General features: G+C 32.7%; 1 long non-coding RNA gene across 1 annotated transcript in view; it reads right to left on the reverse strand.

Annotated features, from left to right (window-relative positions):
• Nucleotides 1-4,451: 4,451 nt before the first annotated feature.
• LOC141571346 (uncharacterized) overlaps nucleotides 4,452-25,927 on the reverse strand; it is a 120,144-nt gene continuing 98,668 nt past the window's right edge. The window contains exons 2-3 of the long non-coding RNA XR_012496108.1: nucleotides 20,274-20,316; nucleotides 4,452-4,545 (exon numbers count right to left, since the gene is read on the reverse strand). This is a non-coding gene — a long non-coding RNA (uncharacterized LOC141571346). The remainder of the gene's footprint in view (nucleotides 4,546-20,273; nucleotides 20,317-25,927) is intronic.

The following is a 25,927-nucleotide window of genomic DNA, read 5'->3' on the forward strand; positions in this document are numbered from 1 at the left end:
ATTCTTAAATATTTTTTTTAAAATTAAACAACTATTTTTTTATTGCTTGTGATCATTTTCTGACTTGTTTGTGATGCTCTTCAAAATCATTATGAAAGGAGTTTTAAAAACAAAACTGAACTGCAAACTGTGTTGTTCAAAGCTTCACAAATTCATCTTTTTATTTCATCTTGTGCTGTTATGTAAAATTTGCCCTAGCATTTTGCTCAGCAAGATGGCAATTATTAACAATATATTTCTCTAAACTGTTGCCGCAAAGCTATTATTCACGCAGGGTTACAACCGAGTTAATTTTGGGAGAGAGCTGTTCAAAGAGGCCCAAAGCTGTGGCGCTTATGAACACCGCCTTTTCTCTTATTTCTAATTAGTGTGAAATGGTTCCAAACAGGAGTCAGCCCCGCGGAAGCCTGTGTAGCACAAAGCCAGGCTCGTTAACGGACACAGGGAACAGTTTTGTTTTGCTGAATAAACAACTGCGTCATAAAGCCTTTTCAAAAGGAATACAATCTGATTTACCACGCTCCTTGAATGTTGAACATTGTTTATATGCCTCGGAGTCTTTTTTATTAAAATTTTAAAGGCCTATTATTATGACTCAATATAGATGATGATGTTTGCAGTGTTCCGTGCAGTAGAACTGCAGACTTTCCTAGCAAGACATTTTCCCTTCTCGTTCTATTTTATAAATGAACTTTTATCTTTTGTGTGTTTTGGATGCACGGCTACTTTCTAAATTTCCCATTATACCATTAAATAATGTTCTTATCAATAATTACAAAACTGTAAGACAATCTGTTTATTACTTTTTCTACAAAATTTAGTCTATGTTGTATTACAGATTACTGTTTTCTTGTAATACAAAGTCTCAATCCATGATGCTAGTAATTTGTATGTATAGGTGTTTAAAATGGTTTGAATATAGTTCACAACTGGAGCTCGTTCCACATTTGCATTAGATGAGTCAATTGGACAATTACATGTGATTGAGAATATACCTCAAATTTCCCATTTGGTATTCACTGTAGAAAAACCCAGAGAACTGACTGTGTACATTATTAGACAATTCATACAAACCTTGGTCTTGAGGTTGCCCTCAGTAATCATGTATAAAATTATGCTCTATTGCCCTCAGTAATCATGTATAAAATTATGCTATATTTCTGTTTCTTCTTGCGAAACTTAAATATGTCTTACATTTTCTGCATCCTTCCAAAATGCCTAGTGTATTTTAAGTACATAGAGTGGGTGCTTGATAAATGTTTTTTGAATGAATTTATGAATGGATGTCAACAATATTGCTCTTTGAAAGCAAAGTAATATGAAAAGCTAAATTGCCTTAAATGAATGCCTTCAAAATACACTTACATGAAGTTAATACTCCTATTATTATGTTATGTTTAATGTCGAACCATGGATGTCATTCATTGTTGTACTATTAAATACAAAGCCATTTCAGAGTCAGATCAGAGAATACTTGAGAGATTATAAAATCGTAATCCTTTATTGCCTTGATATTGAAATTGTGCATTTTTATTTAAGTAGAAATAACAAAATTTAATTCTAAATATGTTTTTCATTATGAAATCAGTAGTAAAAGTTATTTAACCAGTGAAATTCTTATTGCTATGGAGAGTAAGGCTCACTGTAATAGTGTGGATAAAAGAAAAAGGTGCCCAAGATAATTTCAATTTATATGGCCAGAAGAAAATATAAGCATTCAGAAGCCAACGAGCAGGTTTGATACTTTTTTCCCTCTTCTGATTTAATTTACATGATCCTAAATTCTAAGATGCGTTCTTTTTTTAAACCTTTGCAAGAATTATCATAATCCTTTCCTTACTGCATATTCACAAAAAACAAATAGATGTTTTAAAGAGATAGACAAATAGATAGCCATAGGTAAAGTTATAGATATATTTTAAGAATATATATGTATATATATAATATATTCACATATACATATATATGTATATATGTTATGATTTAGAATATTCTTTAGCATTAATTTGCAGTAATTATTTCCCCTAATAGTCTTGATATATAGTTTATTAATACTGTGTTTCAGCTGCATTCACTGAGGAGAGTGACTAAATGTTGCTGAAAAAAGCAGAGTATTAGCAAGAATATGACCTGAGAGTGTTTTACCTTTCATGTTGGTATTTCCCACAGCAAAATCTCAATTCCTGCAGCATCCCATTTTTCTGCCCCTAAAATGTCTGTAAATTCAGTATTCCACTCAGAGATCTATAAAATAATTTTCTCTTATTAAAATATGTCGCTTTAAAGATGGGTAAATACATTTTTAAAAATCTACATGAATTAGATTTTTAATCTTAATTAAAAGAACTTTAATATGTATTCTCCCCAGATCTTAAGTTTTTACTTGCTTGACACTAGCATCTTTACTTATTTCAGGTAAATAACCCATCTTCTAACCTTACCAACCCTGCCTTCATTTAAACAAGTTGAGTTGAATTTGCAAAATTAGTTCTTTTATATTTTGCATTCATGAATACATACTGTATGTTTTTGACCAGACTAGGGGATCTCTCTCTCTCTCTCTCTCTCTGTCTTTTTGTTTTCAGTTCCCTGCCCCCTTGTGGATTTTTATTATTGCTTCATCACTAAAATCAGTATGTGAGGGGGGGAAACAAACAAGATCCAGTTTTTATCTAGAGTGTCTTTTTGAAACACCGAAAGTGGAGAAAATTAAGAAAAAGTAACCACACAAAAAAACTAAAGTTATTCTTTTCACCTTCTGATTTCATCTTTCAGTAGTATTTTAAAGCTTAGTTCTTGGCCCTGCATGATTAATGTGTAGAATATCCTTTTTTCACAAACACAGACACCACAAAATTTTTTGCGAGATATCAATTTACTAGAACTGGAATTAGATGTCAATATACTGTAATGTGAGAGAGCAAGTAATTTGTTCCTTCCTTTACATTATTGGGGTACACCTGTAGTTCACTGCCTAGCAATGTGAAAGTCTTAATTTATTTAAATTCCACATTAAAAGGGCAATCCTGGGTGAAAGTCAAGCACTACATATCTTTAACATTGTCACAGTGGAGGGGTCATAGATGAAAGAGATGCAGTGAGAATTCACCACCTAATGCTCCTCCCTGTACCACAGGACTCCCTTACCTGTAGTTAGCCTAATTAAACTGGATAGGGGACTGTTCTTAATTGGTTCCCTGCTCTATTAAGTAATGCAGATTTTTTTCCTAGTTGTATAAGGTATCTTCTCTCTTTGGTCATACTCTGTTACCTGGAAATTATGCCTTTCTGTACTTCTATGCTTTCCTTTATTCATTCCTTTGAAATTATAAATATTTTCATTGGTTATTTACCATATTAAATAATGCTACAGAATCAGACAATTTAGATGAAATTGATCTGAATAAAGAATATTGTTTATATTATTTAACTCCAGGTTGTTTTATTGTTGGCTTTTAAAATTGGCAAAGGTACTAATAGCGCTTTATATTTATTGAGGTGCCTGAGTTGAGTCATGCATTATGCTGAGCATTTTCTCATGCATTACCTCGATTAAACCACTATTTCAGGTGGTGGGTAGTACAATTCCCATTTTTTGCCCTGAGACATTCAAGACCCACTGAAATTCGACATACAATATTTTACCTTGGGACAACTCCATGAAATTCATTTATACCACGATGTTTAAATATAATGCTATCAAAATATCTTTTCTATAACAGTCAAGCCAAAGATTCATCCTGAATCACATAACAGTTTCTAATGAAAACAACCACCACAAAAACTTCAAATCAATAATTTTTCCGTTTTATCACAAATAAATCATGCACTTTCACTCTTTTCTTTTATATATGTCAGTGTTATTTTGGTTTTTGTTGTTTGTATTAGAAACTAGTTGCTGTTTTGTTGATTTTATATTTCTTTGTTTTGCTTTTCTTTGATTTTTTTTTATGTTCTGATCTATAACTAAATATTCTGGTTATTTGACATTTAATATTTTCCTTCCCTTCCTCCTTCTTTCTTCCTTCCTATCACCAGAAAATCTATAATGATGACCCAATCCAATCTCTTGTTTCAGATCTTGAGCTGGTTCTTATCAGGACTGAGATCAGAACCTAAATCTTCTGATTCTAAATCAAATGCTCAATCTACCTACGCTGTTTTGTTTTGTATTTTTTTCACTTTGCTTTGGTTTGATTATTGCAAGTTGTTCTGTTTTATTTATTTTTCATGGTGCAGAGATTTCTTTAAAAAATAAATTTACATAGTGCTGACAGTTGATATAGATCATAAACTATTATTTCATATAATTTCGTTTCTTAGCCTCTCAGACTTCAAAAAGATTACTGTTTTAATATAATAATGTGGCTTAAGAAAAATGTTGAGAGGCAACACTATGTGATACCAGACACAAAATCAAGGAAGTAATGTTCATCAAAAATTTCTCTTACCTTTACAGAATGGTGAAGGTTTGTTCTCAATAGTGGGGTCTATTTGTTCTCAAATGGTCTGATATTTTGTAATTAAGGAACATTTTCATTTTGGCTGCAAAACAAATGGAAATTAAAGATTGTAGCAATAAACTTCTGTCTGCCAATATTTAAAAGATCAACATCACATTTGCATGAATCATTGCCCTCTTGGGTAATTATTCTATAGGGTCAAAATCCATAAAGGTGTGATATATAGTACTGTTGCCTGGCTTAGGTGATTTGGACGGTGTGCTAGAATGCTGCAGTAGAAAAATATAAATTTAGAATTCAGGTCACTTTCCATATTTCTTCACTAACTATGAAAAAAATAGAAAAGATAACTTCAGAGCAATTTCTCAATATATTGATAATGTAATAATACTGTAGGTCGGTTATTGCAAATGGCTACCACTACAAATAGAAAAGCAACACCTCGATTGGTATTTGAACAAAAGAATAGCATCAAATTTTATCATATTGTAATACTAATAATTAAAAGTTGGGTAAGAATGGCTAATAAAACTAATTTGCCTGTGTTGCATATTATTTTTTTCAAAATCATATTTTTAAAAGTCTATTCTATGGCTTCAAATTTAAAGTCACCAGGCAAATTTGCTATCATTTACGAAAGATGTGGAAAATACCTTTGACAATTAAAAGTCTCAATATAGTTGTTTCTTATCAAAGCCTATTGGGTCCAAATATTCTGGATAAACTGCATATTCACAAAAGCTCCTTTTCAGTAAGTTTGAATTTCAGTTCATTACTACCTATATTACAGAAATTTTTGTTGTTGTTCATAATTATAAAACAAAATTCCTTTGACATAATTTCTGTTTTTTTTTCTCAAAGCATTATTGTTTAAAGTATGGAACTTCATTTCCCTAAAAATAGTCACACGAGTCATTAAAGTGAAGCTAGGATTTTAATCCCTGCAGTCTGACCCCTTAACTACTCTACATGCTGTTTATTCAAGCTGATTGCTTGGTAAACTGACTGCCTGTTATGCCCATGTCCTTTGGCTTACTCATGTGACAATAAGTATACTTTAGATATGAGCTTTCATCACAAACAAAAAACAGTTTATCTTGAAAATACTATTCATTTTAAAGATTTAGATGCCAAAACAGAAATTCGATTGCATTTTTTAGGCCTTTGGGTTGATTATGGTTAGACAACTTTCGTGTTGTTTCTGAGGTCAGAGTGAGAAACAACATTTCACTTTTCAGTTGGCAAATAAAAGGAAAAAGACATAACTTCCACAAAATAATTAATGAGTAAATTTAAGAAGAGGGAGTATTACTTAGCAATGTGATATAAAAATATTACAATAATAAAAATATTCTAATAATCAATATTTGAGTACCTACAATGTGTCAGGCACTGTGTTGAGTGTTTTATCAATTGTACATACTTTCAATCAATTGTATATGACTTTCTACAAGTTTATGAGGTAAGTACATTACAATACAGTTTCCTTATTTAAAAAACTGTGGTTTGGAATGTAAGTAGTACTGCGGTCTAAATATTTGGATCCCCTTAGAATTCATAGGTTGACATCTTCATGCCCAATGTGATGACATTGAAGGTGGGGTCTTTAAGAGGACATTAGGTCATGAGGGTAGAACCCTCTGAATGAAATTAGTTCTCTTATAAAAGAGACCTCACAGAGCACTGTAGCCCCTTTCACCAAGAGAGCACACAAAAAATAAAGTTCTGGCTATGAACCAGGAAGAGGGCCAGTAGTCTGATTTTATTTCCTGTTGTCCAGAGAATTTCTTGGGCTGAGGTTATTATATGTCAATAGGATGGTGCAATAGAAATTTTGTTTTGGATGAAACAGATCAAGGTAACTTCCCACCAAGTACTTTATTGATGTTACAAGGAAAAAAACATGAGTCAATTGCATACTATAACCTAATTATACAATGCAAATGTTAGAGTACAAGGGGGTATGACTAATTGTTTATGGCATAGGGAAAGTTATTGAATGAGATTTGGTAGACAGTAAATTAGATCAGCACATGTTTAACTTTTTTTTTTTTAACATTGTATCAAAGTAAAATTTGCCAAGCGTATTTACAAAAAATGGCATATTTTATGAAAGGATTTTTTTTATACCATAATGTAGGGTGAAATCACTTTATGTGTTTGATCTCTAGTGTCCCTTTCACCCTTCCCTTTCTTAAGTATTCTTCCTTTCCTCCTTTGCATTTCCTTAATTTACAATATTACTGTGTGTGCAGTCCTCAAGAAATGTGAAATGGAGCAAGAGGATGTAACAGGGGAGGGAAAGAATCTAATAGCTAAACAGGTGCGCACAGAAAATAAATAAAATATGAGAAATCAGGCCCCTTGGGTGCTATAAAAGGAGCATTTGCTGAATAACTAATTTGGTAGCCCTTGTGCCCTATGAATTATTGTTCTGATTTACTCAATAACGCTGCCTAACAAACTCAAATTGCTTAACACTCTAATTATTCTGTATGCAACATGGGAAGAGAGCAATTTCTAACAGTCAATTATCAAAGGAAAGAAGTGATTCTGTTTTTCTTTGTTTTTGTTTATTTTTGTTTTAGTTTCCTGCTATAATGGAAGACACATTCATGCTTAAAGATTTTTTAATGGTGCCACATGATTAAATATAATATGGCAATTGTTTACATGTGAACTCATTATTTTGATGTAACCACTTTGTTCATTTACTAAAGATTTATTGAACACCTACTGTGTGTATCCCTACTTGCTATGTGCCAATATACCATGATACTAGCCATTGGGAAATATTTTTACAATATTTCAGGCTGGTCAATTTACAAAATATTTTTCTCCAAGTAATATCTTTCATTTTGTTCTAGCACCCTATTCCATTATTTTACTGTTCACTTTCTATACACATGAACAATGTATAGTCAAAGCAAGTTAAATTTACATGTAGTTTTGTTTCATGGTGACTCTCAAGTTTTGTGCTAAGTGTATTCTATCTTTTAATCATCACAAAACCCATTATGTACTGCTATGTACTATTATTATCCCCATTTTAGAAAAGATAAAATGGAAATTCAACTAAGTAACTTGCCTAACGTCACACCACCAGTATATGCATTCAGAATAAGAAAGCCCTAATTCAGAGAACAATTCATTAACCACTATTCTATGTATTATCTGGATGCCAAGTTTACTACAGTTGTTTTTATATATATACACAAATAAAATACAGCATTTACACAGAAACCTTTTTAATTTATATTTTACCTAATTATTTGACTGGCTTGCTTTTTCTTTTTTAATTTTCAAGAGAAGATTAAAAGAGGTAGAATAAAGTAATTTTGTTTCCTTTAAATATGACATTACTACTTTTCCGTGGATTTCCTGAGAAAATAATTGCTATACATGACAAAACTGAAAATCAAATGAGCTACATTCCAAATGCACTAGGATATTTATTTATGTACTATATTATATTGACATGTTTGTTTCCCTTTATATAATTTAGTAATTTAGTCTCAATTTTTTTTTTTTTTTTTTTAACCTCACCTTTTCACCACATTTTTTTTTTCTTTTTTGCCTGGTTTCTTTACTTTTCTTTACTAGTCATACTATGGCCTTTCATCCACTTTCCTTTTATCCTACTGGTCTGGCAAAACTTTATCTCAAAATGAACCCCAGGGTTCACTTTCCCAGAACTCACATGGAGCAGCTTAAATTTGCCTGCAGGGGTCTCAAAACAGGTTTAGTAATTCTATCATAAAGTCCTAATCACCAATATCAAATGATACTCAAATTAGCATTAATTCTAACTGTTTTTCTGGTCAACTCCCATTCACACTTTCCTCAGAAATTTTAAATCTCCTCCATTTTCTTACAACCTCCGGTTTCTCTTTTTCCTTATTCATGGTTTGTAAAGGGCTTTTTAAAAGGACTCAAATGATTAGGTCAGGCCCAAGATAATTTCTCCTTTATTGATCTCAGAGTCAACTGATTAGAGACCTTACTTACATCTGCAAAATCTCTTCATGTTTGCCACATAACCTAACACAATCATGGAAGTTAATCCCATCATGTTAATAAATTTTACCTAAATTCAAGGGGCAGGGGATTACACGGGGTGTATACATAAGGGAGTGAGGAATTTGGGGGCCATCTAAGATTATACATACCACAATTGCCAAGTAGCACCCAAATGGATTCTGACTTATCTTCATTCCATTCTTTAGTGCTGAAAAAAATCTCAAACACAACTTTGATTATTTTGTTCCCTAAATTAAGCTCTATTTTTGCTTCCTATTGGTGTAGATATTTCAAAGGTAAATAAATTTTTAGAGCATAACTAGCATATTCTGGTCCTATCCACCTCTCTGACTGTATCTTCTCTCAGATTATTTTCACCTCCTGCTCATTCTAATCCAAGTGATTTTCTCTTGATCCTTTATTTACCGTGTTCCTTCTCACCACAGGAATTTTGCATACCCAATATCTCTGCCTGGACATTTCTTCTGTCCCTTTTCATTCAATTATTCTGACTCATTCTCCAGATCTCACATAAAGTATCACTTCTCAGCCTAACTCCTCCTTCTATAGGCACTCTGCACTGTGTACCTTTTCATAGAACTTTTCAAAGCTGACATTTCCCGTGTTGTGAAGTTAATATTTCTGTTTCCTCTATTAAGTTTCTTTAGGGCAGGAAACAATGTGAGTTTTCACAGCCTTGTGTATTTCCTGTATTTGAAACAGTAGCTTGTATAAACTCAATCAACATGTTAACTGAATGAATGAAAGTTTCTCATGACATCTTTTACATTTGGTTTTGAAAAAAATATGTAATATTCTTTCTAAAGGAATGAATCATATTTATACATGTTTATTTATAATGTATGTTTTGAATCACAATTAATGATGTTTAACTTTAATAGAGTATATATGGGAGTATTATGAAAATAGTGGTATTTGGAAATTGTCCTTTCCATGATTCAGATTTTGAAAAATTTTGAACAAATTATTTAATCTTTTATAGGCAAGAGGAGCAAATCATTTGAAGGCACATGAAAATATTTGCAGAAAAGATGCTTCAATTGTAGGTTTTTAAAAAAGAACTATACTCTGATGTGCTATGAAGATTGGAGAGGCATCTTAGTGTTAAAAGTTGGAGATGTAATAAAATCTAATTGAACAGATAATAAAAAAGTAAACCTGCAGAAACTGACACACAAATACAAATCTGTTTTAGTTTTAAAAAGTAATTAGTCATATTATTGTTACTTTTAATCTGATTAACTCTTCGCTATGAAACTGCATATACAATATCTCAAGCTAAAATTAGAATATTAATTTGAATAGGAGTAGAAATGTGTAGGGGAAAGGAATCCTGCCTGCCTAATCTAATGCCTACCAAACAGAGGTTTTTTCTGTTTGTTTGTTTTTTCTGAATATTACTAATACCTTAATTCACCATCTTTTGCAGATCGACTTTTCTTAATTCTGAGTTTTCAGATTTAGTCTTCTAAGAAGCAAATTCAAGATTCACCTCTGCACCAAAGCATTCTGTAAGATAATGACCGCGAGTGCTTTCTGCTGTCGCAGGTGTCAAACTGCCAAAGCACTAGAGGAGAAAGCACTCTTAATAGTCACTCACATTGTTTCTTGTTTTAGAAATGCATTTCACCAATGTAAGCTACGTTTGTGGATGTGTTGAATATGATTTCTTGGGAAATAAACAACATTTCTGCATCAAAGAACTATCTTCCAAGCAACACTGTCCTTAGGACACATATTAAAAATTAGAAGGCTGTTATTAGATACATACATATTTAGAATTGTTATATCTTCTTGATGAATTGATCCCTTATCAATATGTAATATTTCTCTTAATCTCTGCTAATATTTCTTGTTTTGATGTCAACATTTTGTAATATTAATATACCTACTCCAACTTTTTTTGATTAGAATTTTCATGATATATCTTCTTTCTATCATTTTACTTTTAACCTAGCCATGTTTTTATATTTAAAGTAGGTTTATTATAGACATACATAGGTGAGTCTTGCTTTATTAAAGCAAGATAGTTTTATCAAATCTATCAATCTTTGCTTTTTAAGTGGCGTATTTAGATCACAATATTTAATGCAATTACTGACATGGTTGGATTTAAAGCTACAGTTTGCTAGTAGTTTTCTGATTGTCTGATCTTTTTTGTTGCTTTTTTTTCTTTAACTTTTACTTTCAGGTTACTTGAGCATTTCTAAATGATTTCATGATTAGCTTATTAGTTATACCTCTTTTCAATTTTTTAGTAGTCCCTTAAAAGTTTTCAATATACATCTTTAACTTATCAAGTCAATCTTCAAATAATACTCTACCACTTCACATGTAGTATAAAAATCTTATAATAATACACTTTAATTATTTCCCTCCCATCTTTTGCTGTTATCATCAGATTTTATTTCTACATATGTTATAAAGTAAACAATATATTTATACTCTTATTTTAGAGACAGTTATTATGTTTATTCACAAATTTGGATAATTTCACTTCTTATTTAGATCATGATTTCCAGCTGGAAAGTTCTGCCTGCAGAACCTTTTACAATATTTCTTGTAGTTCTGGTCTGCTGGCAATGAATTTTCTCAGCTTTTGTTTGTGGGTAAAAGTCTTCATGTAACCTTCATTTTTATTTTACACAAAGAAGTTCAGAAGCAGCATGGTTCCAGGGATGATTGAACCAGTGATTCAATAGCATCATCCAGCATCCACTTTCTTTCTAACTTTCGGCTCTTCCATTGTGGAAATGTTGGTTCTTGTCTGGCCCTCATAATCATAGAATAACTGGATCAGTCCAAAGAATCTCATACTTATCAGTCTGAACACCCGAAAAGAGAATGCTTTTTGTTGAAAAGAGAATACCAAGAGATTTTCCCATTGCCCATTGGCTTGGGTTAACATACAAGGCTAACCTAACATACAAGATACTTTGATACAAGTGCAGTTGTGAAAGTGTTAGAATTAGCTGTTTGGTAGGTAGTTAACCATAAGAGTCAGCCAAGACCTGCCCTCACTTTTAATATTTCAATTTGGTAAGAACTAGGTTTTACACGATTTGTTGGTTTATTTTTCATCTTGTAGAATGGGATTTCTGAGTGAAAACTCATCTTAAGACATGTTTTCTTCAGTCACCTAAGAAAATGTATTCTTCTATAGATCAATGAGGTTTTTAGACCCTGTCACATGTGTCAGGGATGTCTGGGGACTTTTCTGAGATGCCTTCCCTCAGGAAACCATAGGCAGGTAAATATAAGGTGTGATCTCCAATAATCTCACTTGCTTTTACAAAGAACACCTTCCACATCAAAAAGATGTTTGCAGCAAAAGGAAATGAATACAATTCAAATACCTTGAGGGAGAGTCAACCTGGGATAAAATGAGAAGTTAATGTAAAGATATACACAAAACATGTATTTTTGGAAAGTTTTAATATATCTATGCTTAGAAGTCTATTGTCAAATTAGCACTTTGTTGATTATTGTGTTAAGGTTTGAAATCAGCAAATATATGTCTTTCTTATTCCTTTGATATGATAATATCTGAAACTTTATCTCAGAAAAAATGGCAAAAGTGCTTAATAGCACATTTAACATATCTTCAACTATCACAGAATCATAAACAGTTGCATGGGATCAGAACAACCCATTTTTCTGACGTGCTTTTTAGTCACTTAGTGTACTCATCAACTACCTGCACAGCCTCTGTTAAACTCTTTCTCAGAAATGGCATTTACAGTCTTCTGAGGAAGAACAGTTCAAATCATAAGTTTCTTATGGTGAGTCATGTTTGCTCTCTATAGTTCCAAGCCATATATCTACCTGTTGCCCTCTGCAGTGGTGTGCTGGAGCTGGTCTTGATGTGCTTGGGAAAGCCAATTGTGTGCCTGTCTTCTCAGCTCCGCATTCAACAACTTCATATTGGTAGCCTGACATCAGCCATGGTGGGAATAGTTTCATTCCCCAAATTGGCAAACACTACCAACCAGGACTGTTTTTCCCTTAAAAAAACGAGTTTACCAGCATACCACTGTCTCTGGGGTAACATGACAAATTAAACTTCACCCTCCACAAAGATCACTAAAATATTTGAGAACAGCTATTATCTTCCTCTACCCCTTGTCTACTACCCTCCCATCTCTTCTTTTCTAGGCTAAATATTCTTGTTTTCTTAATTGTTTCTTCCAAATTTATTTTTTTGTGTGTGTGTATTCTCACCATCTTGGTCTCACTCTCCAGGAAAAACAAAATAAAATCAATCAATTTAACTGTACTAAAATGTGATATTCAATACTATATGTTTTCTAGATGTCCCTGGTAGACTGCTACGATCATACGATTATCCTCAGCTTTTTTTTTAAACTTTTACATCAAAATCACTTGAGTTTTATAGACAGCTGCTTATATCATTAATTCATATTTAATTTAGAGTCTTAGCTTCCTGGATAATATGAAAAATCCACTGTATTGAGACCACCCTTTTAGTCCATCATTTGGCAAACTCTTTTCTGTAAGAGGCAACATAATTATTGTAGACTTTAGCCATATGTTCTCTGTTGCAACTATGCAACAGTGTCGTTACAGCATGAAAATAGCCAGAAGTAATATGTAAATGAATGGGCAAGGTCGTGTTCTAATAAAACTTTACTTATAAAAACAGACGGCAGTCAGATTTGACCCAAGGGTCATAATTTGCCCATTCCTGATCTTGTCTATCAAGTTGATAGTGTCACAGTCCTTGTCTTAAATAAGTACTCCAAGGTACAAACTCCTCTTAGATTAAGAGCTCTGAATTTGGGTTCCTTGAACTATAGATCCATTTCAGTAGGTCTATGAACTCTGAAAATTCTACCTAAAATGTTTTGGCCATGTATAGTTTTTGGGGGTGGGGGGAAAGAATCAATATATAAAATCAGATTCTCAAAGCAGTTTATAACCCACTTCTCACCACCATCGCCTCAAAGAAGCACATGCTTTTCTGCCTTGGATAGATATAATAATGCCAGAGTAGTTAGGATGCTCAAGCTATTGGAATAATTGTTAGGAAGAATTAGCAAACACAGGGCCAAAGTACTAGGTTGGTGTAAAAGTAATTGTGCTTTTTGCAATTATTTTTAACCTTTTAAACTGCAATTACTTTTGCACCAACCTAATAGCAAAGACATACATAAAATAAAACATATCTCTCTTCAAAAAAACCTATGTTCAAATAAATATAGTCAACAACACACCAATGGAATAAAGTTCTGGATTGCTCTGAACTCCTTGATGTTATAGCAGCTTAGAAGGAATAAAGTAGATGGATTCACTCAACAGCAAATATTTATTAAGAGCTGTTATGAATTAGGCTCCATTCGGTGGTAGAGAATTAGGGAAAAGGTAACCAGAGCATCAAAAATACAAGAAGTAAAAAACAAATGGTTTCATTGATCACTCATTACATACCCGAGTCTTTTTGTAGCACCCATATATTTTTATATAAATCATAATTTAGATGAATGTATCATAAGTTTGACAAAGGCTGTGCACTGTTGGAAGCAGGTACAAAGCTATATAATTACTACAGAAGTAGAATACATATACATACTGTATATGTATATATCTATCCATGTATGCAAATATATAAACACAAAAAATATTTCTATGAAATTGTTAGTTTAGGCACATCCCAAATGCTGGGGAATGTCAGGACACATGCAATATCTAATAGCTAGTGCTTTAATAAAAAAAAAAAAATATTTGAATTAGTCTTATGCAATGAAGTATGACTCATTCTTAAGATTTCAAAGTTAATGTTTAAAGAAAAAAATAACTTTATTCCCAATAAATTTTCCACTCTGCAGTCAGTGACAGTTACTCAATGTTCAATGATATTTTACATTAAAGATTAATTGTTATGGAAATATGTGATTTCTCTGCTGTCTGTTTAGGGAAATAAAACCACTATATCTATAAAAAATGTCTTTTGAAATATTTTCTTTGTTAAAATCTAGCACGAAATCCTAGTTTATACCTTAGGCTGACAATGAGTAAGGTTTTTATTTTCATTCATCAAACATCTATAAAAACAGATGGCAAGATAAATTACAAAATATTCACCCTGCTCTGGGATGTTTCAAAAATTTGTGTGACTATAAATGTAAAATATCCATAAATACCTTAACACACAGACCTAACAAAATATAAATGGCTATAATTCAGGTGAAGTCAAGTAGCCAAAATACTTAATCATATTGTGGCCTAAGTATAGGGAAAATTTAGAATGACTAAAATAATGTAATTTGTTTCCTTCTTATTCATCTTTAGTGTGACTATTAAATGTGCTGAATTTTCTTTTAAAGTGACTCAGTCTCCACATTTGGGGAAAAAACTGTTGAATACATATAAACACCAAAAGTCTGACCTAATAATCTCCAAAACCAGCAATGATGATTAAAAGTTATGGCCCAATTGTAGGCATTTTCACTAAGAGAATGAGGAGTACAGAAGAGTACTGCAGACACAAATATTTGCTATATATAAATACATACCCTTTCAGTGACTGGGAGGAAAGTTTTAATTCCCACCACATAATGGTCCATTTGCCTGGAGTGTTTCAGAATGGTTCAATAATCACTAGCCATGTGTGTAGTTTGTTGAATTATTTAAGCCTATTTCCAGGGGGAAAAAAAGACAGGGAGGAAGGCAACTGATTCAATGCAAATGAAAAGCTTTTGAAGCTCCCTATGGTGAAGATGTGATTACAGTCAGACAGTTAATAACGTAGACTTAGAAAAATCTGAAGGTTTTAAAACTGTCTGGCCAGTCAGTAAATGAGGTTTTTCCACACTATCGACCAACTGCCATGTGTTGTAATGGCTTCAGATCTGTTTGGAGTTGGAGTGGACCCACAAATGAAGCAAGAATACCACCCCCTGTACTTTCGATGATTAAGAAAAGTAGTTTGTAAACCTCAACGGTTTTCCTTCGGATTTGGGATTGAGTCTTTGGCGCATACAGTTTAAGAGCCAAGCGCAATGAGCGCTGCTCTCTGAGAACGGAGATGGGATTTCAATTGTGGATTTGCGAAGTACCTATAGGTTGGGATGGGGTCTCTCCTCTTAAAATGACCACTATCCCCATCACCCACGGGCATTCAATACACGTTGTATAACTGAACAAAATCATTGCCAGAAGAATTTCTGGGCAGCAGTATTCTTTCTTGTTATGAGATCAAATAGAAATAGAAATCTGGAGACCTAAGATTTTATTTTAGCTGCTACTCAAAACCTGTTTGACACATCTGTAGAAAACATATTTTTACTTTGTAAAATGTTCATTTAATAACTGTGGAGTAGAAAATTTTCTTTGTCTACACATTTCTTTGCATAGATGATAGATACTTTTGTGAGTTTCATAAAGATTTTTTAATAATCAGACAAGGGTATGTTTGAATTAGGGCTGTCTGTGAGTCATTTATACTGTGGTTATAAAGAAGTTTGAACTTGCTTTGAAGAAATTAAAATGTCAAGTGTTTTAAGAGTTGAGTAAAGATGACTACAAAATTTGCTCTGAGGTCTGTGGATGAAATTTTCTCCCTAGACTCAAAACCCAGTTTAAGTGATTTGCAATCCTAAAATTTTATGTTTATTTTACTGCATTTATAAGGATGAGAGAAAAAAACATTTTTAAATATTTTACCTTGTAAGAGGTTTTGATGCTCTTCTAAAACAATTTCTTTATTAGAACTGTCTTAGTTATTAAAACTAAGGACTTTGTCCTCAGAGCCAATGACAGCCTGTTAAAATGCAGTCGCAGTAACCCTGTTTTGGGGTGTGTGTGTGTGTGTGTGTGTGTGTGTGTGTGTGTGTTTCTTTCATTAAAAATAAAAGATAGAGGAAAAAAGAATATTAACATTTCTAACTGTCTTAAGGAAACTTATTACTTATAGAGCTAAGCACTGAACTTTCTTCTGCGTTAGAAAAGGAGGAAGGTTTAGGTAGTTTTATATTCATCCTCAGAAAAAAATTTATTATTCATTTCTCTTTTAGGCATTTAAAATCCCATAAATCATGAAAAAAAAATCCTTAAAGTAGAAAATGACCAGTTATATACCAAATGCAGTATCTTTAAATATTCTATCTCATATTCCTCAATCACATTAATTAACATTAATATACTTATCTTGGAAAAAGACATACCTTTTAAAAATTTTTTTTATAGCTCTATTATTAATGGAGTTTACACCTTGAATTTAATCAGCAGTTTTGCTCTATGATGCACTACAAGCATGAAATCTCCCAGTTCCTCGTTATATATGAAGATTTTTTGTCAAATGAAATATTAAAACAGTTTGTTTTCTTATAATTGTGGTTTTGCTTTTCCCTTACAAATAAAGACTTGCAAAAAAGAAAGTAGAAAATACTAATATATTATCATTGGGAACTATATAAAGCTTAACTGATTTTACATTAAAACAGAATTTCAAATTCTTAATTTTTTCATCGTTTCTTGAGAAACCACACAAGAAAACATTTGTACATTTCTATTTGAGTAAATTTCCACATAGTGATATTAATTATAGCAAAGACAGAAAGCATTCTTTTATTGTACAGTACAGTTGAAAGTAAAACTTTACCTTCACAATATTTGGTGAATTCTACTCCCTATTTTAACATTTAGTTTTAATCTATAAAATTTTATATCAGGAATCAGAGTGTTTAATTGACATTAAGAGCTTAAATTGTTCAGTTTGGCTTAGCTACTATTTCACTTTGGAAACTGCCACGAAAACAGCTTTTCCTCTTCCAAGATTATCAATACATGATCTATATCTATGCAAGTAAGTTGAAAACAAATGGATAATTTATAAAATTATACACACATATTCTGCTCCAAAGTAATAAAATATTCCCAAGCAAACAGGCAATAGCATCCATGCCCACGATTGAAAAATTAACACTCACAAATTAGAGGTCTACATTAATGACAGTCATTGGATAAAAATATATTTCTTAAAAAAAAATATATATATATATTTCTTTACATGACTGTAAAGACCAACTTTAGAATCTGTATGAAAGATCTAGGATTTAGCTTTCGAAAATCCTGAATGCAAGCTTTTAACGTAAAATAGTATTGTGTTATTTGCAGAATATCTGTTTCTATTTTTCATATGCTTAAATTAGGTAGATGTGATTATTTCTCAAGAAACAAAAATGTAGAGTATAAAAACATCAGAGGCTAGCGTCATCATATTAACTGTTTCCTGATAATATGCAAATCAGCAAATTGGCTAACTTCAAAAGGAAACCAGTATTTTAAAAATTGTATCTGGCTAAATATGGATATAACAAAATGAAAATGTTCTTAAAAATTAATATGAGCTAAAGGTGACTGCACTAAATATGTGGACTATGTAATACAGTGTTTTCTTGTCCATATGAGATTTTGGCACAAACACATGTACTTTTCCAAAGTTAATATGCAGCCTTTTGTGAAATATTGGCTGAAGAATTTGCATAAATAATATTAGCTACTATGTTTCTACTATATTAGTTACAAGAATAAAACTTCAGCACAATTGGATAAGGCAAATATAAGTAGTAGTTAAAAAAATAAAAATATAAGAAACTTCAATATAATTCATACAAACTATATATTAAAGGGGAAGTTACATAATCTGATTTTGTATTTAATATATGAGTAGAAGCTTCTTACTACTTAAATTAGTTCAATATTTTTTCAGTGACTGGACTTATAAGTAGAATTCAATCATAAACATCGCATGATTATTATTATTTTTTTACCTCTACCAGTTTCCCAATAAAAGAAATTAATAGAAACATTATATTGCAAAATATCCTGTAATTTGACAATGAATAACAGATTTGCATTACAACTTCCTCTAGATTTTGAAGTTGCAGTTCCCTACTAGGACAACAAATTCTGTGTAGAAGAATTTGATTGTGGTTAAAAAACAAAATAAAAACTGTTTCCTTAACTCAGCATCCTATTGGTGTGAGAATTGAAGTGGGGTAGGGAGAGAAGAGGATTTTAATTGAGTCTTTGAATGCAGAGAGTTGAAGAGGTCACTATGCAGAGTAATAAAAAATGTGAACACCAAATACTAAACCAGTGAAAGAAACAAACTGGGTAACACGAGTGCAAGGTTTTTTGTTTTTGTTGTTTGTTTATTTTTTTTACAGAGGGCTAGAGAAGTTTCTGTATTTAAGAATATAAAGCATTTCAGAAGCATACATACTTATCAAAATGGATTATTTGCCTTTTTTGTTTGGGAAAGTCCCCATCAATAACAGGTGTGACTTAACTGCATTGCATTAAAAGTCTAGATTGTTCATTAATAAAGAAAGGAAGAAGCTAGAATGATAAATCAACAGGGACTCCTAGGGAGTTTTATATTAGGCAGTAATTAAATAATAGTTCATGTTGTTTTCTTTCACTGGGAATTACATCCTTTTCACCTCCTCTCTGCTAAAGCAGAGACATCCATTATGACGAGTAGCTACAACACTTGTCAGATGCAATCAGCTCCAAACAGCTGAAGGCCAACTGACGTGTACTCTCTTAAAGCAGGGTTTCTTTTCCCCCACAGCCCACTGTCCTTTCACGTGCATGCAACAGTCAAAAGGGATCACATCAACTAATGAAGAAAAACAGAAGCATATGGTAGAAAGGGGCCTCAGCAGGAGATGGCTGAAATGCCAAGGTTTGCACATAAACAAAATATATGCAAAAATGTGTGTTCATAGAAGCTGTCAGCCACAGCTTCAGGAAATAATAAGCCTGCAAAGGAAGATAGAGTTTTACTGTGACCACAGTTACCTAGGAGTCTGTATTTTTAGTTTAATTTTTTATTACTCTATAAAGTGGTGCACCAGAGCAGGCTAGTCCCAGATAATTAATTATGCATAAGCAGTTGGAAAGTTAGATTTTGCTGTATAATATTGAGCCACATAGTCTTCACAGTATATTTTGCTCATACCTACTGCAGGCTTCCACATGACAGCTGAATTGCAAACTGTAAGTGACTTCATCGCTGCCTTCCTTTTGCACCCCATCACTACGCAAGGGTGAATGTTGAACTAAGTTCAAGAATTCACCCTGCCTTTGTAACTGAAATGTAAGGGCTCATTGTTCTGGAGGTGTATTAATTAATATTTTAGATGTGCATTGGGCATATTCTCCCTTATTGTCTCTTTCAGAGTTGCTTCTGTGCTAAGTTAACGGTCTTAATCAAAAGCCTTTCTTCCTGGAATGGCTCTGATGGTGGGAATGCAGCTGTCCTGAGGCACTGAATCTTTATAAGTTGCCAGTGAAAATGCACATTATTCCCCCTTTTGACTTATCAGCTTTTATGGCTGGACAACCCTTGTGTTATTGTTGTGTATAATCAGTTTGACTGGAACCTTCAAACTTGTATGTCCCTTTGCTGTGAACATTTTACTATTCTATGATGATGTGGTTAGGACCGGGGGATTTGTAAGGAAAGGACTCAAGGACAGACAGACTCTGTGATTTCTCAAATAGGACTCCAAGCATTTTATGTACCGATGTTGACAATAGATAAACCAAGTTATTGCTCTAAAAAACAAGTGATATGGGCTCTCTTGTGGACAGTTACAGTAATGAAAAATATATTGTCTTCAAGTTGAGTTTTAGGTTTGAATTGCATGAATCATGAACCTCATTCATTTTAAATATTTTATATTTTATATGAGGGATAATCACATCTTTTAAAATTATGGTTTAAATATAGTTTCTTACCTTTCACCATCTGTTCACCATCAGGTATTGTTCTCAATAGCACCTAAGAGAGAAAATATATATTTATCTGACTAAAGCAGGAAATATTTATTTACTCATTTATATATTTTGAGGATAATATTAAAACAGGTTATATGCTTTTAATTCTTAAAAATAATCCTTTGTTGAAAGGTAACTGGAATCACAGGGTTGTCTTTGCAATTTAGCGTCGGTCTAAAACTAGGGGTGTGATTGGTTATGAGACAAAAATTGGTGTGATAAACTTTGGCTTCTCCAATGCTCCAAATGCTTCATATCCATTTATTGATCTAATTGCCTCATTGTATGAATATAAATGAATAGACGGTACTTGTGAGCAATTTTCTTTTGAAGTGATATGAAGGCACTTTGCTAGGCATTGACATAATCAATTAGGGCCCTGTATTAATCTTTACTTTGAGCTAGAAAAGTATCTGACAGAATACCTTCCTGTCAGATAGTCTTACTGTTGATAGTAACACATATGGGTAAAATGTCTTCCTGGATCAATTTTAAAATGTTTGTTCCTCTTTCTCATCATTTCATCCTAAAACTTCCATTTTGAGTTAACTGAGGATATCAGAAAACACAACTTGGGAACTTGCATCCTCATGAAACACGCACTCTTAAATTAGCATCAACTAGATGAAACTGAAGACAGACTTCAAACAGGTGGCAATTTATTTAGGACTACTGAGGAACAACTGATGGAACCTCAAATTCTGCTACCAGTAAAGTGGGCCATGCCTTGCCACACTTCTCTGTGGGCAAATATGAGAATTAGATTGAGATATTTGTTAGAATCATTTTTTCTTTGGCTAAGATTCTTTAGGTGGATCTAAGACAGCTCTGCTTGGCCCAGAATTGTCCCAAATGTCCTTTTAGCTACTTCATTACAGGCAACGGGAGAGCCAGAGAGAGCAACTTCAGGCAAAATGTTGACTCCTCCTGGCATGCCTTTGATTCCAGGGTGAAAGGTACTCTCAGCATTCTGCTACGCCCCGGATTCATCTCTTAATGCTCAGTGTGTTAGCAAAACCTTGGCCCTGAAGTGCCTTATTTTTTTATTTTTTCTTCCCTCCTGAAGAAAGGCCTTTCAGACACTTCTGGCAATTTGGTTTTAAAATGTGGAATAAAGAGGGTAGGTTGGTAGTGCCAGGGGGAAAAGCTGCACTGCACAATTACTAGAATAATTCAAGATAGAAAAAAGAAGTAAAGCAGAAATTTGCCTTCATATTGTGTTCATTATGTATCCAGGTTTTAAAAGAGCTTATTGGGCAAATATTTTGCAGAAGGGAATACATATTTGTGAGCAGTCTCTAGGATAGTTTTTAATGCTTGCTTGTTTTTCTCCAATAATCCTTTGAAAAAAGTCTTCATGGATAAAACAAAGCAGACATTTAATCATATCTTAACACAAAAACAAGCAAATAAGACTATTACTTATCATGTTCACAAATATATTCAATTTCCTAAAACTTTTTTTTGTTAAATAGTTCTTCGATAGAACATTTTAAGATTCTTCCCAATTACCATGATCATGTTTAATTTGTAACAGATAATTTAATTTATCCTTTATTAAACAAAATAACTGAAGAAACTGACAAGTTTTTCATAAAGAAAACACATATAGGAGTAAGAATTTTGATTTAATATTGAATGATTGAAGATTCTTTCATAAATAAAAATTCTTCCTTTTTAATTATGTTATTTGGAGATATATATATATATATAATATTACATATGGTATAATATTTTAAATGTTAAATGTATATTGAGAACAAAAAAAGCATCATTATTAAGAAGTGAATGATTTGAATATAAACTTACGTTTTAACCTTATCAAAGGTAATGTGAATGCAAATTAAACCCATCTTTTTTCTTATATTACTAGGATTGTACTATATCCTATGGAATTTGAGAACACTGAATATTTTCATATCTTATCTGATCTCATGAAAATGAAAAGACTGCTAATATCCGACTAGAGGCAAGTGGCAGAATCCCGCTGAACATATTTCACAAATTCCACAAAATTAAGGATGTTGCTATTGGCCAAGAAATGATGTCTCATATTCAGCTCTAGGCAGAAATCCTTTCTCTTCTCAGAATGATACCGTGTTTCCTCAAAAATAAGACCGGGCCTTATATTAATTCTTGCTCCAAAAGACGCATTAGGGCTTATGTTCAGGGATGTCATCCTGAAAATTCATGCTAGGACTTATTTTCCGGTTAGGTCTTATTTTCAGGGAAACACGGTATTTGATCAAAGGCAACTCTAAGTATGGTGTTCCAGTGTTTTAGAAAACACTTTAGAATATGCCAACACATGTTGGGTCTCTGAATGGAATCTTGTTCAAAAGGAACAGATGTAACCCTTCACATTTTCTAATTCTTTTTTACTTTACTTTTATTTTCAGTTATGGATGTATTACAAAAAACACACACCAGGCATTTGTAAGTAGAAAATCTGAGACAGTGTAACTGTGGGAGATCAGCAAAACTGAGTAAATTGGAAATTGAGCAAGTACATTGATGATTCTTGATATTGCTGGATTGTGGAGCACCTAAGATAATATTGATTTGACTTTAGGAACACTTAGACTTTTCTTTGTTTAAGTTTTCTTTTTTTTTTTTTAAACCAGACAAAAAATATAGGCACTAAAAGCCCTCTCTTGCCTTCTTTAATCCCTTTGATATTTCTAGATGTTCACCAAGCTTGCTGTTACATGTCCTGTTTTAGTAACATTCAGTGCACCGTGCTACTACCTAATGATTTATTTATTTTTGAAAGTTTGTGTAAATATTTTAATGTTTAAAATATGAAAATATAAAATGCAAATGAACCTCTGGATCAGGTTCCAATAAGCAAAAGGAATAAACATAGTTATATGTATATGTACATATGTATGCATATAGGTATATACATGTACATATATATCCCTTAAGGATATGTCTAAACACAAAAACAGAATAAAAAACATTACATGATTGGTAGAGTCATTCAACATATTTTATATGGAGGTGCTAAGGCTGTATAATGTGTTTTATGTCTAAAGCATTAAATGTATCAAGTATAAAAACACAAAAACTATGTGGTATCAGAAAGACTACAAGGTGTGGCATTTTCCTTTGCATTATAACAGGAGTGTCAAACATCTGGGCTTCATTTATTTTTAAACATAGGTGTTTTAACAGTGACACATTTGCAATGTTCTAAATATTAGCTCCTAAAATTTATGCTTTTTATATTCTTTAACAGCATATAGTATTTGACTAGTTGACAGATATTTCAATTAGGAGAGCCTTAAATTAAAGATTGTTTTGATAGAGTAGCTCCAGAAATTGACAGTTTGGCAGTACCTTTCAAAAATCTTGGCATGTTGCTTTCAAAACAGACAAACAAAATCACCCACCTAATCAATAACAATAATAGTGATAATGATGAAAATAATAATACACGGGTCTAGTACAATTAATTTTCTATATAGATTGTGGTTCACACCCTCTACTTTTTTCCTTTGACAGGTAAATTGTTGAAGACAGAAGACTTGTTATAGATTTTATATCCAGCCCATAAGGATTTTGACTGATTTCATTGAGCAGGCTCAGGTCAGCTAAGTCCTTCCCTTCAAAGCATCATGGGTGTCTCCGAGCATCATTGCAAGCTTGTCCTGGCAGTAAGCCAGGCTTCAAAAGCCTTTCACTGCAGTCACTGACTCACTAATGGGCAACTGCAGGCTTTCTGATTTTCCTTTCGTTTCATGTGTTCATTTGACATAAATTTAATTAAACCAAATCTGGTGTTAAAGCAAGATGAGATAAAAGTGATATGTCTCAAATTAAAGAACTGTGAAAGATACAGGAAACAGAACTATGCTTTTAAAAAAAAATCCTGTTTCTGTAAAATATTGTCAATTTTCGAAAGCTCACTACTTAAAGTCAGCCAAGGAAAAAAAAAAAAAAAAGATACCGGTATGCATTATTAAGAATAATGTGTATCCAGGGTTAGATGAAGGTCTTGGCCCCATATTCTCTGTAGTAAAACCTTTCATACAATTCTTATATTTTCTTTCATTCTCACACTTCAGGTAGTCACCTCTTCACAGGATATAAGACAAGTCTGCCCTTCTGGCTACATAGCTATAGTTGTTAGCTCAAAAGCATACAACAGCAGAAACATGAAAAGATCACATATTAAATATAAAAAAATCATCATTTTTCAAAGGTCTCTTCTGGTTTTAACTTAAGGCTAAAGAGGAGATTGAGAAAGTGAAAAAGATCATGTTGCTTTAAAAGCTTCATTTAATTGCTTTGAATGTTGCTTTAGGAAACATCCAAGTTTTTCCTTTTAAAAATCACTTTTTCCCCATTAAAAGAAATCTCACATTAGAAATACACTATGTGAACTGAAAGCAGCTTTGCAATCTTCCTCAAGAATGCTCAGACTGATCCTCTTTCTGCAGCTGAAATGCTGCCACTTCCTAGGACCACACTGTACGTCTCTGGATATGAAATGATTACTCTGAGCAAATATACACAAACTAGCAAGTGACTGCAGTGCCCTGTGAATAAGAATCAGAAAAAATTTAAAAGTACTGAGCTGGCAAGTTGTGTGATAGAAGGTAGATTTTGTTGAAACAGGAGAGTGTGTGGCATGTGGACCCTCAGCATTTCTCGCATCCTAACGTTTGATGGCCGACTTCTTTCACTGCCAACAGAACTCAGATGCCTCCTCCATCTGCCTCTGACTTGATTTCTTTCTGTAGAACCCACTAGGAATTTGACTCAGGGGTTCGGATCATCAAATAGCTCTGTAACCTCTTTCATTTAAGAGTTGAAAAAATTCAGGGCCAGCAAGATTAAGTGACTTGTCCAGATTCATATAACCCATTATTAGCAGAACTGACCCACAAAATCCACAATTTCTGACTTGCAGATGAACTTTTTAGCTTTTGTTTTTCAGCACTGTGAGTGCTTCGTTACAACAGATCTTTTGGATTCTTTAAAATAACCTCTTCTTCATGTTTCCAGATGTTTGTCATGTCCCTGACCTAAGAGAAAATAGTCGTAATGGTATATAGGTAGGTAGAATTGAATCTATTTAAAATTCTCAAGAGCCTCATCTATTGTTCTTCTTTTAATACTCACTTAATAAATGTTATTCATTTGTCAATTCTTTGGTTTTGGGAATTACTAATGGGACCACTTTTAGACTATGACTTACCTAAAGTAAATATTATTCGTGAAAGCCATTTAAATATTTAATATAATCACAGAACAAAGCCTACATTTAACTAGCAACCAAGGAGAGTTTCTCAACATAATGGACATTTATTTAGTTCTTAAGAAATTTCACTTTAAATTTTTCTCTGAATCTATATTGTCATAGCAGTAGAAAGGATAAAGACGGTTATATGCCCCCTTAGACATAAAGCCAGGTTTTTAAAACTCTTTGATTTTTTTTTTAAGGCATGGACCTAAGATTACTTACAGTTATTATTCACTTTCTATATATGTATCTATGTGTGTGTGCGCGCGCGCGCACACACACACACACACACACACACACATTATTAATCTATATACGCATTTCTAACCTTGACTTTAATTTTAATAAAGACTGTTTTGAAATG

The sequence above is a fragment of the Rhinolophus sinicus genome, linkage group LG04 (genome assembly GCF_036562045.2).
Source record: "Rhinolophus sinicus isolate RSC01 linkage group LG04, ASM3656204v1, whole genome shotgun sequence".
Taxonomy (NCBI): Eukaryota; Metazoa; Chordata; class Mammalia; order Chiroptera; family Rhinolophidae; genus Rhinolophus; species Rhinolophus sinicus.